The sequence below is a fragment of the Solanum tuberosum genome, unplaced genomic scaffold (assembly GCF_000226075.1).
Source record: "Solanum tuberosum cultivar DM 1-3 516 R44 unplaced genomic scaffold, SolTub_3.0 scf00154, whole genome shotgun sequence".
Classification (NCBI taxonomy): domain Eukaryota; kingdom Viridiplantae; phylum Streptophyta; class Magnoliopsida; order Solanales; family Solanaceae; genus Solanum; species Solanum tuberosum.
Genome location: NW_006239079.1, coordinates 267,851 through 285,624, shown reverse-complemented (window position 1 = coordinate 285,624; position 17,774 = coordinate 267,851).

Sequence of the window (17,774 nt, the reverse complement as noted above, 5' to 3'; positions counted from 1 at the left end):
CAAAATTATGGACATGAACGACTCAACTCAAGGATCTCAATAACAATATAGAAAAACTCAACAATCAGAACCTAAAAAACTCAGAACTCAAAGATACTACTCATCTCAAGAATACTTAATTCATAGGGTTCATGTTGAAATATAGACATTAACGAATCAACTCAAAATCTCAATACATAACGTATAACAATTCAATAATTAGGAATAGAATTTCAAAAGAATCATGAACTCAAGAACTCAAAATCAACTCATCTCAAGAATACTCAAATCTAGGGGTAGAATCCTAGATTACTCTTTTACTAATTTGAAAGTAAATGTAGGGCGTGAGGAAGAACTAGTCCAACACTATGATAGCCTTATATACATAAAAGAACAAAGTTCTTGAAGAATCTTGATGAAGAACTTGATTAGAAGCCCTGAAACCCTAGCTTGAAGGAGAACAATCAATAAAACCTTTCTTGAGATTCTTGAATTAGTTTCTTGAAATCTCTATTACCAAGAATTATGATTTTCATTGGTGATTTATGATTGTATGGAAGAATTTAAGTTGGAAAGAATAGAATTCTCGGAGAAAGACTTACCTTGAAGAAGAATCTTGAAAAAGATGGAAAAAATCTTGAATGAAGTCTTCTACTTTGATTTTTCCTTAAGGTTTTGTCCTTTAGGGTTTGAGTAGTAAAAGAGAATGATGTATTAAGAGATGAAAATCTGATTGTTTTGGGTTTTTAATTAGTCAAGAAATTCGTTTAGGATTTTCTTAGAGGCAAAAAGACAAAAATGGCCCTTTTTAATGTTTTTCCGTCGGCTAATTCGTCATTGCACTGTATCAGGTTACTAAAATGGTCGTAACTTTTTACTCAAAACTTGTATTGTTGTAAAATTGGTGGCGTTGGAAAGAAGATTCAAATACATTTAATTTGATAGGTTATGGACCACATCAATCTTTATATTCTAAGAGATGTGGTCATTTGAAGTTGACACAAAGAGAATCTTGCATCAAAACTTAATCGGTAAGGATACTTTCAACTTTACCTTGTGCTAGGAGTTCCTAGTGGCCTTAATTGATATCCAAAATCATTCACACACTAAAGAATTTACCTTTACACATATGGACAATTTAAGAATCACCCGATATAACCCTACAAGTAAATGAAGGATACTTAACTTAGAAATTTTTGGGGTGTTACATTAATGATGGGGAGAAATCAGAGTTTAATTCAAATCACAAACTCTAAGTCAATTTTATAGATAATCACTCAAAGTTAATTACTTTGTGTTGCACTAAGTTCTCTAAACTATTTTTACAATAAAAAAATTACTTACATTTGCCTAAACAATAAGTATCAATGTACGTATCACGAAAAGTCATAGGAGAAAATAAAAGAGACATCTTATATGATACACTTAAACAAAATTGAATGACTTTCTATCATAAAACTTATATAGTAACAAAACATTAGTTTAACTTGAGAAAAATTATGTACATCATTTACAAAAAAAAAAATTCAACGACTTTTCAATACGATAAATAAAAAATGAATTGACTATCCAAGAAATTACCCCTTACAAATCATTAGGTTGTTCGTTCGCATTAACTGCAGATGGAGCTCCAACTGGTGGACGTGAAGGAGATTTGCAATAACACTTACTTGTTATCAAGTAACATGTAGGATTTTCAGCAGGATTCAAACATTTCAATAGAACAATGCAATCCAGATCGTTTTAACACATCTTTTCATTAATATTTGGTTTGCTATTTGGAAGTTTACAATAACAATTTTTTGTACTCACAAAACATATAGGTACTCCATTCAAACATTTCAATTGTCAACCACAATTGGCAGTTGTTCTACACCTAAAAGGTTTAGTATCATGTGGAAGTCCGCAATAACACATGTTTGATGTGTAGTAACATACATGATGTCCTTCATTGCATTTTAAATTTTTATGCAAATGTCATTGTCGTTGCACCAAGTAACCTCGTTGATTGTTTGTCCTAAGAACATCATCGATAATATTGTCGAGTAAGTCAGTTAAAACATATCTAAAGTATCATGATATTTTGTCTAAATATTATAAGAGTAAAAACCATGTAGAATGGTTTTCTGAGTTTTGTCATAAGACTTGAACTATCAGATGTTCACTTTCCCTACTTGAAGTTCAGGTGTGATTTTATAGACAAGTATTACCTCTACTAAAACGACAAAACAAGATGAGTGTGTACGGACAGATATGGATAAACCACAATGTAATTACCCTCATATTCATTTTTGTGCTTATCATTTTATGTGTCGTTTAGAGCGTTACTATAGCGAACCCTAAGTCATTTATGACTTGTTGGGAAGGATAGTTCGATCACCTGATCGTTCGTTTGGTTATTGTGTGAGTTTTAGTATTTTTGGAGTTTATGATCCTTAAACGATCATTTTCAATCAAAAGTTCAAGAATATGACATTTGAATCCAATTCTGACGATTGCATAAACTCCGAAAGGGTCATTTTAGGCTAGTAGCACGGTAAGCATGGCTCCCGAGGTTTTCAGTGTGAGTCGGTGCGATTAGGCATTTTAATTTTTAAGCCTAAGTTTGACTTTTGTCAACACTTTGATTAAATGCGCTCGGATAAGAATTTCGTCAGCGCGGTTAGCTCTGTAATGCTGAGTTTGGTCTAGATTGACCCTTCTTTTGTGTTTCGAGGATTTTGAGCTTTTTTCGAGCCTCTTTGTGGTTTTTAACTTAAAATGGCGGTTGGGTGTGGACCCACTTTTTGTCAAGATGACCTCGAATGGAAATTTTGACTGCACCATTGAGTTCGAAATATCAAATTTGATATGGTTGCATATTTCGTTTATGTGCACGGGATTCTGAAAGAGTTCGGAGCGCCCTGTCGGAGTTTTTAAGTTTTCGAAAAATGCTAAAAAATCTGGTGGATTTATGCAGATATATCAGCACTTGTTCAAAAAATTTAAAAGGTCTTAACTCCCTCATTTCTAAGCCAAATAAGGCTATTCAAAGTGCGAGAGTTTCGTAGGTTCTAGCGCTTTCTCTTGATTCTCTTTTTGAAAGATCTCTTCACTTGCCTCTATGGGAGGCTCTGGTGGCTTCGCTGTAGAGTGTTCAGAAGTTGTCAGGAGCGCATCGTTCAAGTAAAATTTTGTGATAAACCTGACTGCTTAGCCCTTTTTCAAGTTTTTTTTGGCTCAGTTTTAGGTGATTCGAAGTCCCACGTGTTGGGAATTATCGAGGCTACATCGTGGTGTATTCAAGAAGTGCTGGGCACCCTTCGATTCTTGTAAATTTTGAGTTTAGCCTGTTGCATGTTTCTTTTTAAGTTGATTAAAGTGTGACTTTTCTTGCATGTTGGGTTTTCCTGCGTTTTGAACCTTAGATTAGGCGATATCGTTGCTTCTTGTATTTCTATACCTTCTCCCTTTAATTCTACAGTTCCAACGCATTCTCGAAGTTTTGGTGCATCACTAGAGGCGTGGGATTGAGATAGTATAGTCTTGGAGCCTTTTCTGTGATTTCTTGGAGTGGACGACGTTGCACGGTGGCTGTTACTGGATTGGATCCTATTGGAGATACCATCACCCCGGGGTCGTTCTTTCTAGCTGGGCTGGGAGCGTATCGTTGGCTGGGTGGACTCGGTGATTTGGCGATCACCCCCGGGCCTCTCTCTAGCTAAGCTGGGAGTGTGCTGCTGGCTGGGTGTCCCCGGGCGGCTCTTTGTAGCTGGACTGGGAGCTGACTGCATGGTAAGACGACTCGCGATATCTATCTCACCCTTGGATCCCTCTTTCTAGGTGGGCTGGGAGTGCACTGCTGGCTGGGTGAAGTTTGAAGGATTATCTTGGTTATTTTGGGCTGGAAGCCCAATTTTTTTCTTTCTTAGTAGACTTAGCTATTATGTGTACCTATCAGGCTTATAGGGTTCGTTTAGGTTTTATTTAAACTTGTGCACGAGTGTACCTTCAGATCGGGGTTCTCAGTTCACGTCTAACTTTTGGAGGACCTTTCCGGATGAGTTGGGCACCCAGGTTGACCTTAGCACAGTTTTCCACCCGCAGACTGATGTCCAATCGGAGTGTACTATTCAGGTCCTTGAGGACATGCTGCGGGCTTATATTTTGGAGTTTGGTGGTCATTGGGACCAGTTCTTGCCTTTGGCGGAGTTTGCGTATGACAATATCTATCATTCTACCATTCAGATGGCCCCATTCGAGGCCTTGTCTGGTAGATGTTGTCGCACTCTGGTGGGTTGGTTTGAGTCTATAGAGCCTAGGCCACGGGGTACATATTTGATTCATGAGGCTTTGGACCAGGTGAGAGTGATTCGGGATAGACTCAGGACGGCTCAGAGTAGGCACCAGAGTTATGCGGATCAGAGGCGTCGACCTTTGAGATTCTTTGTTAGTGATCAGGTATTCCTTCGTGTGTCGCCCATGAAGGGCGTGATGAGGTTTGGGAGACGGGGTAAGCTTAGTCCAGGTACATTGGGCCTTTTGAGATACTCCAGACAGTTGGGGAGGTTGCTTATGAGTTGGCCCTACCCCCAGCATTTTCAGCCATCCATCCGATTTTTCATGTCTCGATGTTGCGCCGGTATGTTCCTGATGAGTCCCATGTGCTCCAGTATGATGCAGTTGAGTTGGATGACCGTTTGACATTTGTAGAGGAGCCAATTGTCATTCTAGCCAGAGATGTGAGGAGATTGTGCTTTAGAGACATTCCTATTGTTATGGTCCGTTGGAGGTATTGTCCAATCCACGGCTAGGAAGGTACGAAGTGACTTGACTCTAAAGAAGAGGAAGGAGGCCATTGGATGAGGTTACTTCGTTCCTCAACTTTTTGAATTTCATTATCCCGGGAATTCGGGTTGCAACCAAAAACGAAACTTGGTAGCACTCTAATCAGTTGTGATTCCTCTTGTTGAAAAGAAAGATGCATCTTTTTTTTCTTCAAAAGCTGCCGTGCATTTCTTTTTTATAGGTATACTTGGGACTTCACTGACCATGTAAGGACTTTTTAGGAAAAAGATGTTCGGCCTACAAAAAGAACTAAAGACTATCTGATGAAAAGCTTTCTCATAGTCAAAATAGCTGATGAAAGAAAGAGAGCAGCTGAGGAGGCTACCTACGAGACCTAACAGGAGATGCGAGAGCAGTTTCCCAGCTTGTTTGAGCCCTCAGGTACTTCTTGACCCTTATTTTCGCAGACGAAAGTCCTTTTTAGTAGTGGATGTTGTAATGATCCTCATGGTCATTTATGTGGTTATCCTTTTGTGTGTCGTTTAAAGCGTTCCTGTAGCGTCTCCAAGTCATTTATGGCTTGCTGGGACTGACAGTTTGATCACCTGGTCGTTCGTTTGGTTATTGTGCGAGTTTTAGTGTTTTTGGAGCTTATGAACCTTGAACGATCCTTTTCGATCAAAAGTTCAAGAAGATGACATCTGAATCCAATTCTGAAAATTCCATCATCTCTAAAAGGATCATTTTAGGGTAGTAGCAATGTCGACATGGCTCCCGAGGTTTCAGTGTGAGTCGGTGTGTTTAAGCATTTTAACTTTAACTTTAAGTCTAAGTTTGACTTTAGTCAACATTCTGAGTAAATGCGCTCGGATGAGAGTTTTGTCAGCGCAATTAGGTCCGGAATATCTAGTTTGGTCTAGATTGACCATTCTTTTGTGTTCCACTGATTCTGAGCTTTTTCCAATCCCTTTGTGCTTTTTGACTTAAAATGACGGTTGGGTGTGGGATCAACTTTTTGTCAAGATGACCTCGTATGGAAATTTTGACTACTGCATTGTGTCCGGAATATCGAATTTGGTATGATTGCATATCTTGTTTGCGTGCACGGGGTTCTGAACGAGTTCAGAGCTTCCCGTCGAAGTTTTTAAGTTTTCGAAAAATGCTGAAAATCTGGTGTATTTATGCAGAAATATCAGCACTTGGTCAAAAACTTTAAAGGGTCCTAACTCTCTCATTTCTCAGCCAAATAAGACGATTCGAAGTGCGGGAGCTTCGACTTTTTGGTGGCTTCACTGTAGAATGTTCGGAAGTTATCGGGTCCATGTCGTTCAAGGTAAATTTCGTAATAAATCTGACTGCTTAGCCCTTTTCTGAGTTTTTGTTTTTGACCTTTTTGTTTTGGTCATATCTCGCTCATTTTAGGTCGGTATTGGGTGATTCGAAGTCTCATGTGTTGGGAATTATCGAGGTTGCACCGTGGAGTATTCGAACAGTGCTGGGCACCTTTCGATTCTTGTAAATTTCGAGTTTAGACTACTGCATATTTTTTTTAAGTTGATTAAATTGTGGCTTTTTTTGCATGTTGGATTTTGCTATGTTTTGAGCCCTGAATTGTGTTCCATTTTGGAATACAAGTTCGGGGTACTATTTTGGGTCTCTTGGTGGAGTCAAATCCGCAGAGTTCGGTGTGGGTCCCACGATTCCCATTTTGACTCTAAAATTGACCCGTCTCTGTTTGTTGTAATTTTGGTTTCTAAACAACCGTACTAACGTTGTGATCATATATTAGAGAGAGTGACAACGTTCAAAGGTCGTTCGGGAAGGAAAAGCTCCAACAAAATGATTTGGAGCACGCGCGATCGGCCTTAAGGTAGACTACGACTTCCTTTCTATTAGATTGAGCTTAATTGTATAAAAGCGTGTGGATTGGAGTGAATTTGGGGTGGGTACCAGCTTCTTACTTTATTTTGATTAGATACCTTGTGCTAGGATTGATTGACCATATTTCGGGTGTAGTACAAGTTAGTCGGGTTAGTAGAATCACATGCTTATGTGCTAAATGCTATTGTATGCTTGTATGTTGTGTGTTTCATTATTTGTTCATCGTCAACTGTAAGAATGACGTCCTTAGGCTAGCGTTGCCTTAGACTTATGACCCATGTGGGCTGGATAGCCTTGACTTTCTGCCGACGTCGTTTGGATGACTTAGCTCCTTGAGTCTGATAGTTTAAGCCTTATATTAGGCGTTATCACTGCTTGTTGCACTTTTATATCTTCTCCATCTAATTATGTGGTTCCAATGCGTTCTCGAAAGTTCGATGCATCACTAGAGGCGTGGGATTGAGATAGTATAGGCTTGGAGCCTTTTCTGTGATTTCTTAGAGTGGACGGCGTTCCACGGTGGCTGTTGTTGGATTAGATCCTATTGGAGATACCATCACCCCCGGGGTTATTTTTTCTAGCTGGGCTGGGAGTGTGCTACTGGCTGGGTGTCCCGGGGTCGCTCTTTCTAGCTAGGTTTGGAGCTGACTGCATGATATGATGACTTGCGATATCTACCTCACCCCCAGGTTCCTCTTTCTAGATGTCCTGGGAGTGGACTGTATAGTTGGGTGCCCATGGGTTTACTCTTTCTAGCTGTGCTGAGAGTGTATTGTTGGCTGGGTGGAGTCTGATGGATTATCTTGGTTACTTTGGGCTAGGAGCCCGGTCTTTTTCTTTCTCAGTAGGGCTTATGGGGGTTCGTTCAGGTTTTATTTAAACTTGCGCATGACTGTACCTTCTGGGCTTATGGGTTCCAATTAAGTTTAGTTTAGTTGTACTTAGTTTATTATTGGTATGCTCGTGTGCTTTCTTTTCATATCCGCTTTGACCTCTCTGTGTCTAAATTCTATCCTTTCTACACTCTGCATCTATTTTGTGATGCAGGTCCTAGTACCAGTTACCAACAGTGATTAGTTCCAGCCTTCTTTTGCAGCTGTGATTCAGAGACGAGGGTGAGCACTTGGCGTTTGGGGTTTGTCCTACCTCCTTCTTTTGTTTTAGCTAGTCTTGTTGATTTTGAGGCACGCTTTGTTGTGGTTCACTTTTGGGACTTGTACTATTTATTAGATAGCTCTGTACTAGTGACTTCTAAGTTCTGGGAGGAATTTCTATATATATTTATTTTGGTTTGCGTCCGCCTTGTTGTCCTTGTTTAGATTATTGTTTTCGCTAGTTTCTGCCCTTACGTTCATTACTTGATGTTCTGGGTTACGGGTTGGCTTACCTACTGGTGGGGTATAATAGGTGCCATCATGACTCGAGAAATCGGTTCGTGACACACATACCACAATAGATATAGGGAGGAAAAAGAAAGTGCCAGGCAAAAGTTGTCTTGTTGTTAGCATCGGCAATGGTGTTCTAGATCTGTGGCATCAACGATGGTGGATTTAAGAGTTGTTCACTTATTTGTGAGAATTGTATACGATGGTGAAATAAGATTTATTTTTTAGAGTGAGTATTGTGTTTGAGTTTAGGGATTTCAAATTTTAGTTGGGTTGGGTTGGACTTGGTTAATATAATTTTATGCTAATTAATAATGGGTTGTACTGTTGTGGACTGTGGTGGCCTGAAAATTGGAATACAAATTATAATATATTGAAAATTTCGGGTTTTCGGCTAACCGAAATATGATATTTTAAAAACCAAAAACTGAACTGAATAATTGTAATTTTAAAATTTGAAATCGAAATCGACCAAATAAATCCAAAAATCAAAATCGAAATTTTAAAAAATTCAGTTCAATTGGTTTTTTCGGTTTGTTACAAGCTACTCTCTGTTTAAAAAATAATGATATATGTTTCATTTAAAAAGAATGATTTTCTTTTTGAAATATTTTAATTTCAACTTTTCACATGGCATATTTAAGGCCACAAAATTAAAAAGCAATTTTATGAAAAGTTTTACTATGGATGAGGCACACCAACACAGAACAACTGCAAATTGACTCAGAGTTTGTGATGTGAATTGAACTCTGATTTCTCCCCATCATTAGTGTACCACCCCAAAAATTTCTAAGTTAAGACCTGAACTATCCTTCATTTACTTGTAGGGTCATATCGGGTGATTCTTAAATTGTCCAAATGTGTAAAGGTAAATTCTTTAGTGTGTGAATAATTTTGGATATCAATTAAGGTCACTAGGAACTCCTAGCACAAAGAGTTGAAAGTATCCTTACTAATTAAGTTTTGATTCAAGATTCTCTTTATGTCAACTTCAAATGACCATATTTTTTAGAATATAAAGAGTAATGTGGCCCATAACCTATCAAATTAAAGGTATTTGAATCTTCTTTCCAATGCCACCGATTTTACAACAAACAAGTTTTGAGTAAAAAGTTACGACTATTTTAGTAACCTGTTTCATCGCAATGACGAATTAGCCGACGGGAAAATATTAAAAAGGGTCTTTTTATTTTTTTACCTCTAAAAAAACCCTAAACGAATTTCTTGACTAACTAAAAATCCAAAACAATTAGATTTTCATCTCTTAATACATCATTCTCTTTTCTCTCAAACCCTAAAGTAAAACCCTAAGGAAAAATCAAAGTAGAAGACTTCATTCAAGATTTATTCAATCTTTTTCAAGATTTTTCTTCAAGGTAAGTCTTTCTCCGAGAATTCTATTCTCTCCATCTGAAATTCTTCCATACAATCATAAATCACTAATGAAACTCATAATTCTTGGTCATAGAGATTTCTTGAAACTAATTCAAGAATCTCAAAAAAGGTTTTATTGATTGTTCTCCTTCAAGCTAGGATTTCAAGGATTTTAATCAAGTTCTTCTTCAAGATTCTTCAAGAACTTTGTTCTTTTATGTATGTAAGACTATCACAGTGTTGGACTAGTTCTTCCCCACGCCCTACATTTACTTTCAAATCAAAAAAGGAGTAATCTAGGATTCTATTCCTAGATTTGAGTATTCTTGATATGAGTTAATTTTGAGTTATTGAGTTCATGATTCTTTTGAAATTCTATTCTTAATTATTGAATTGTTATATGTTATGTATTGAGATTTTGAGTTGATTCGTTCATGTCTATAATTCAACGTGAACCATATGAATTTAGTATTCTTGAGATGAGTAATATCGTTGAGTTATGAGTTTTAGGGGTTCTGATCGTTGAGTTTTTCTATATTGTCATTGAGATCCTTGAGTTGAGTCGTTCATGTCCATAATTCTGCATGAACTCTGTGAATTGTGTATTCTTGATAGGAGTCGTATCATTGAGTTTTGAGTACTGAGTTTTCATATTGTTATTAAGATTTCTGAGTTGAGTCGTTCATGTCCATAATTCCGCATGAACCCTATAAATTGAGTTATAAATCTTGAGATACTTTTTAAAGCCAATATTTGAGTTTTGAACTAAATTTTTGAGGAAGTAAAGATGAGTTTTGAGAAAGAGTTTCTAAAACATGATTAGTATGACAATCGAGTATGTCATCAATGTTTAAGCAGTATGGTATCTAGATATACCATCAATGTTTATGCAGTATGACTTCTCGAGTCATCAATGATCATATATCACAACATGATTTTGATATACGTTTTAGAAAGAGTTTTCAAGTATGAATTGAGTATGAGTATAAGAGAACTAAGTATTCCCAAAGGTATCCGTTTTTACATTGATAAAAGAGAAACTTTAATTTCTAAATGAATTATGAGTTCAAAGATACTCCAAGAGCAGTTACCTCTTTTAAGAGGATAGTTTGAGCAATTACCTTAAACCATAGAAAGAGTACTATGTTTTTAAACATTGAGCATGAGTATATATTATTGGGAGTAGTATTGAGCACCGATTGGGAGTAACATTGAGTAGATGAATCCTAAGTGCCTTCGGACAGATCTTAGTTGATCCACTTAGTTGAGGTGTTCTATACCTCGACAAGGTATATGACAGTTCTGACAGCGTGGGCGAGACGTTGTATCATCATGTAGCTCATAGTGATAGTTGTTGGTTAGAGAATCTCCTAAATAGATTTAAAAGTATATTTTTATTATATCACTTAATATGTTGAGTTTAAAGATGAGTAAGTATTTTGTAAAGTTTTAATGATTTCACTCATTTATTTCTTTACATTCGATTGAGTATATAAATATATATCTATTGTCGTCCTTTTATTCAGTTATTTGTTATTCAACTGTATTACATACTTGTACATTCAACGTACTGATGTCATTCGATCTGCATCTTTTAATGATGCAGATACAGGTTCTTAGGATCCTCAACAAGAGTCTGTTGAGATCACTTAATCTGCTCATCAGCTTTCGAGTAAGACCTCCTTGCTTTCAGAGTACTCTAGTTTTATGAGTTGTTAGTAGTAGTTCTTTTGAGAAGTCGTGGGTCTTGTCCCGACACTCATTTTTGTATAGTAGAGGCTTCATAGATAGACAGTTTTGGAGAGTCTTTCAGTTTCAAATGTTTTATTTAAAACCTACGTTCATACTTAGAATATTTAGAGAGTTTTGAGATTTAATGAAACTGTTGATCTATCTTTTCTTTCAGTTTGATGCTTGTGTATGCTTGAGTTAGTCTTCCGCTTGTAGTCAGTCAGGATGATGATTCGCTTGGAGACCAACACTGGTTCTCAAGTGGCGGTCACGTCCAGGGTGTAGGCTCGGATCGTGACAATTAAGAATGCTTAAAAAAATAAAATTAATCATGTCACGCAAAGATGTGTTTTTCTATTGTGTAGTAATCTGTATATAACGTGACATTCTGTGAGTATCATGTCACGTAGGACACATGTGTCTACTTGTTCAACTTTATACAAGTTTAAGTATTTACATGTGCACATCTGACGTTGGAGGGCATAATATTAGTTGAGGTCAAGTTAAAAGGGACATTTATTATCATGGGTAGGGATCGGGAGTTGGATCCTATGTAGGTTCGGAGTTGATTTTGGGTCGTAAATAGGATCAGGGTCAGTAAAGTCAGATCCTAATTCGGGATAAAGGTCGGGTCAACTCAAGGTCAAGAGATATATCCTGAATCATGTTCAATGTTAGTGTCGAGGTTCTGGGTCAGGGTTGGGAGTTTCTCAAGCTGGGGTTAGGAGTTTGGGTTTCAAATTGAGGTCGAGGTTGGGTCAAAGGTCAAGGTAAGGAATAGGGTCTCGGGTTAGGGTCAGGATCAAGATCGGGAGTTGGGTCATGGGTCATGGGTTAAGAGTCAGGTATGCATCAGGAGTTGGGTCTTGGGTCAGGTGTAGGTTAGATTTGGGTTGTGGGTCAATAATAGGGTCGAGGATCGAGTCAAGGTCAAGAGTCTAGTCCGAGTCGGGGTGAAGTGTTGACTCCTAAGTCAGGGTCGGGAGTCGAGTGATAAGGTTGAAAAAGAGTTTTGAAAAATGTTTTCCTTACTTTTTAGGAAAGTCGTTTTCCTTAATTTGAAAAAATTAAGTTCATATAAGAAAATTGGAAAATACTTTCTAAAAATATTTTTCATCGTACCAAACACACCCTGTATAAAACTTAAAACTTTTTTCTCTATTAGCTAGTGAACGTCATGCAAGAAAAGATTGTGTTATCTTAGTCTTAGATTAATTTAATTTTTTTAGCTAGCTAAACTATTTATGCGAAGGACATAAAACTATATATATATATATATTGCTAAAATCAACAGTTATTTATTTATTATTTATTTTATTTATTTTTCTAAAATCAACATTTAACTTGCAAAGATATATTCAATTAAAGATATTTAGATTAATTCTCAAACAACAAAGGAAAATTACTCACTTTTCAAAATAATTCAATGTCTTCATTTTAAAAAAAAATTATTATTTACCCATAAATTACTTGTATTGTGTAACCTTAATATTTGATTTGACTTCTTTAATTTAGGGAAAGTACATTGAATTTCTTTTTCTAAGTTATTATTTCTCTATCAACTAAATGTTTTTGTTTCCCTATAAATACATTGCTAAGAATGACAATTAAAATCAATAATAACAATCACATATATAGTTAATTACTCTTGTGTTACCACAAAACTTGGAAAAGAAAATGGAGAAGGCAACGTTCCTTAAGGTTTTCTTGATCTCCTTTTTGCTTATGTTGTTTGGTAAGCAATTTTCTTATCAATTTATGTGTCTACAATTTAAGCTATATGTATTGACTAGTAAAACTAATAATTTGTTTACCTTTTCAAATGTTGACTATCTGTTATAAAAAAAATTGTATACGTCACTGATTTGTTCAACGATGTGAATGTTGGTAGGACAAGGAAGCCATGCGAAAGGAGGATGCACTAAGGATGATGATTGTGTTAAGATTATAAGATGCATAGACGCAAGCCCCAAATGTGATGTGAATGAAAATAAGTGCTTTTGTCCAATTCCACCAAATTATGGAACAAAAAGGGTTCACAAAACTCAATAAAACTAATTTACATGTATGTTATTCATATGCAAAATTGAACCATGATTTATGTATCTCCTTTCATATATATATGGTTCAATAAATAAAGATCCTTTTTTTCATATTAATCATGTTGAAAAATGGTTTGGTTTGCTCTTTTGACTTGATGTAATTATATGCACAATGTATGTATCTTCAATTAATTCTTCGAGTCAATTAAGTTTAAGGATTTTAAGTAATTTCGAACTTTGAAGAACCCCTAATTAATTGGTCGCAATAGTCAATTATAAGATCTGAATGGATATATTCATATTGATTTTTCAATAGTCAATTTCAATTAGTTTGCTGACAAGTTTAATTTTGTATAGATAACGTAAAAATAGGTGCCACATTTTATATAAAAATATAAAATACTACAACGTTATATTAAAATAGAACAGAATATAAATAAGGGCAAAGGACATAAATCACATACTTTAAAGCCAAAATGACCATTTGTCCCTTATAAGTTTAAAATGACTGAAATCCCTCAAAAATTTAAAACACGGATACAATAATTCAGCACTGATACATTAAATATATGACTTGGATACATTATTAATTAACTGTGTCTAGTTTATTTCATGTGTTAATGTAACAATATACGATTGTTCTGATTAATGTATCGTTGAAATTTGTTGAAACAGTACGGAAACATTACAGGCTAAATTATGATACAATAACTGTGTCTAGTTTATGTCATGTATTAATGTACCAATATATGATTGTTTTGATTAAGGCCTAAGTCATCTGCGGCCCCTTAAAGTTGTCCACATAATTCATTTAGACACCTCAACTAAGGCTTGTGCCTATTGAACACTCTAACCTTAAGAAATTTTTACCTATTTGACATAAACTGACAAACAGTTGAAAAATAAAAATGCGTGTATCTCAAACGTGAATACAAAATCGATTTACCAATAAAATGATGACACGTGGTATTGTATTCAAATTCTTTTAAAAGCTCTATTTAAATAATCCAAAAAGTATTTTAAAAAATTAAAAAAGTTTTTTTTAATTAACAGCCCCTCCCCCCCCCTTCCCTTCTTCTTCTTCTTCGATAGACCCAATTCTAGTTTCCCCTTCCATTGGAGCTGGTGTCGGCACCGACGACTCCAACAAACCATCGCTCTAACTCTTTCTTCTCTTTCGTTGGCGTCGGCAGTACAAAATACACCATTCCTATCCATTCAAACTAAATACTCATTCTCTTTCATTTCGATAGCATGAATATCTTTTACTCATTGCCTTCATCTTCTATCCATTAGTAACTATTTATTAGAATTGAAAAAAAAAATAACAAACTTTTTCCCAAAATAATCAATTCATATTTTTTCATGTAATAAATTGAGCTTCTTCGAGATTTTGAGACGTAAATTAACATAAAAAGGGGAAATAAGAAGAAGAATGGCAGTGGGTGAGAGAAAGAGAGAGGTGTAGGGGGTGGGGTGTGCAAATGTGTGTAAGAAAAATGATGAGAATGGTGGAATAATAGATGCAGGAATGGGGAAGAAGATGACTGCTCCTTTTTTTTTTGTTAATTAATTTTTTTCTTTTTTATTAATTCAGTTGCATAAGTTAAGGGGAAAAAAAAGAAAAAATATTATTTTTTGATAACTTAACGCGCTCAAAGAAAGTGAAGCACACGTTTTTTGCCATGTCAGCATTTTGTGTCTAATAGGAATGACTTTTGAACAAATAAGGTGTTCAATTGGCACAGGGATAAGTTGAAGTGTCTAAGTGAATTATGCGGACAACTTTAGGTGGCCGGAAATGACTTAAGCCTTTGATTAATGTATCGTTGAAATTTGTTGAAACAGTAAGGAAACGTTACTGTCTAAAATTATGATATAATAGCTGTGTCTAGTTTATTTCATATGATAATGTATCAATATATGATTGTTCTGATTAATGTATCGTTGAAATTTGTTGAAATAGTATGAAAATAGAATTTGTAAACAACTTGAAAGCCTCGACATTCATGTACTTTTTCAAATCTTGTACAAAAGTCATAGTTGTATGCTGCACCAAATTTCAAATAGTGTGTAGGGATTTGCTTGATAACATAACTCATAGTCTGTAAGAATCCAAAAAACATAACAGAATATTATGCAAAAATAACAACCTGTTATTAAGATGATACAAAATATGACACATTGTTACGAAAGACACATTAATGACTGAGATACAAAAAATAACAGATACACAAACAGACCCACAAACAAAACACGTACGATACACATACAGACCTTAAATAAAACACATTATATGTAACTGATACAACATTTACTATGAAAGACACATTATATGTAACTGATACAATATTTAGTATGAAACTTGAAATAGCATATACACATACACAGACCCATAAACAAAACACAAACGATACATTAATGACTGAGATCTACTGAACAATGCATGTTATAACAATCGAAATAAAATACATTATAATTTGACTTAGTTAGAGTTAGTGTATAAATTGATTACAGATAATAACGATACATTAAATAAGAGACCTGAATTTGTGCATTTTTTGTATCATAAATTGATTAACTAACAAAAAAATTACAACATTCGAAAGAAGAAGAACTAAAATCTAACATCAGGTAATGGAGGTCGAGAAATTGGAGGAAGCAAATTTTCGACCCATTTTTTTGGGGGTTTTAGGAACGGTTTTGGAAGATGAAGTAAAATCGTTTTTCTTCTTTCCATCTTTTACATTCACCATTAACAATGGGTCGTGTAGGCTTTTGGATCTGTTCTCCGCCCAACCAATATCTTCATAGTCATATATCTGATTAATGTTAGCATCATCCATCTGATTCAACAATTAGAAGAACAAACAAAAGAGTATTTCAACAGTATAAGAAGAAACAAAAGAGGATTACAAGAAAAGTACCAAATTTACCTAGAGTATACACAGAGAGATACTTGATTTTGAAGAATATTGGAGAAATCAGTTGTCAAAGAAAATGTGGAGAAGTTTTAGGAGAGAAATAAGAAAAGAATGAACTCTGGTTTTTAGCGTAGGAAAGGCCCAATATTGTATCCGTGAGAGTTTTTGACTTAAAAGAGAAAAAGAGGGATTTTGGGGATTAATAAAACTATTAAGGAAAAATAGTAATAAGTAAACTTAAGGGGGGGGATTTGTGTCATTTTGCCTATAAATAAACTACAAGTCATGTATATTACTATCACTCAGTTGGATGGATTTTCAGTTTTTGAAATTCAAATAACCTTATTAAAAATAATATTAAACACTTTTATATATAGGCACCAAGTGATAAATAAGAAACTCATCACTCTCTTAGAAATAAATATAAGTGCACAACAATAATTTCAAAAATCGCTTCTCAAAAACTACTACTTCCTCCGTTTAAAAAAGAATGACCTTATTTCCTTTTTAGTCTGTTTAAAAAAGAATGACCCCTTTCCTTTTTTGGCAACATTTTAACTTTAACTTTCCAAGTGGCATGTTTAAGACCACAAGATTAAAGGGCAATTTAGTATATTTGACATAACTTTAATTTAGAACCACAAGATATGAAAGTCTTCTTTCTTTTCTTAAACTTCGTTCCAAGTCAAACTAGGACATTCTTTTTTAAACGGAGAGAGTACTATTCCCACCCATGCTGCACCATTAACTGAACAAATAAAGAAAACAGACCCCTCAATTTGAGGCATACTAATTATTAGTGCAGACATTCATAACATGGTGCAGTGGATAGTGTTGCTCTTTTTTTAATTAAAAATTTTAAGTTTGGGCTTTGAGTGCGAATAGGTTTTTGATGAGAAGTGCGACTCGCTGTGCCACAAATTTGAATTAATCGGACTTCAATACAGATATCAGACCTTAAATAGAGAAAAAATAAAATAAAATTCTAGTGCACAATGTTTGCAACAAATTTTAAACATATGAAAAATAAATAAACCACACAAATAAAATATGAAGAAACATGAATATTTTATTGACAATTATTGTGGGTACAATTTTGTTCCTCTATTGATTCTACTCTCTTAAGATTTATCCCTTGATTCTACTCTCCTAAGATTTATCCATGATTCGAGGGACGTTAGTAGCGTATTTCTCGAACTAAGATGATTCAGATTTGACCTCTATACGAATATTCCAAGACTTTTGTGGACTATTCGAGATGTCTTTTCAAGGAAATATAGTACCATTTATATAGGCATGAACTAGAGTTTAAGATTTAGCCTCCAAAAATCCTAATTGAAATTGAACACATATTGTAGAGTCCCAACTAAAATTAAACACGTCTTAGAGTCCAACAAAATTTAAATGTCTATCCACAAATAATCGAGAAAAGGCCAAAAATCGTCCCTCATCTTTGGGCTTAGACACAAATTCATCCTTGTTCTTTTATATGGAGCACTAATAGCCCTTCTTGTTTGCTAAAGTGGTGCACTTTTAGTATGCCCACTAACTAACAGTTAACTTTTAACGGAAATAATAATTTTTTTTTAATTATCTTTTATCCTCATAGCATTTCCAACTCACAATTTAACTAAACATAATTCTCCAAGATTATTTTTCCAATTTACACACACATATTCACATAATTGTCC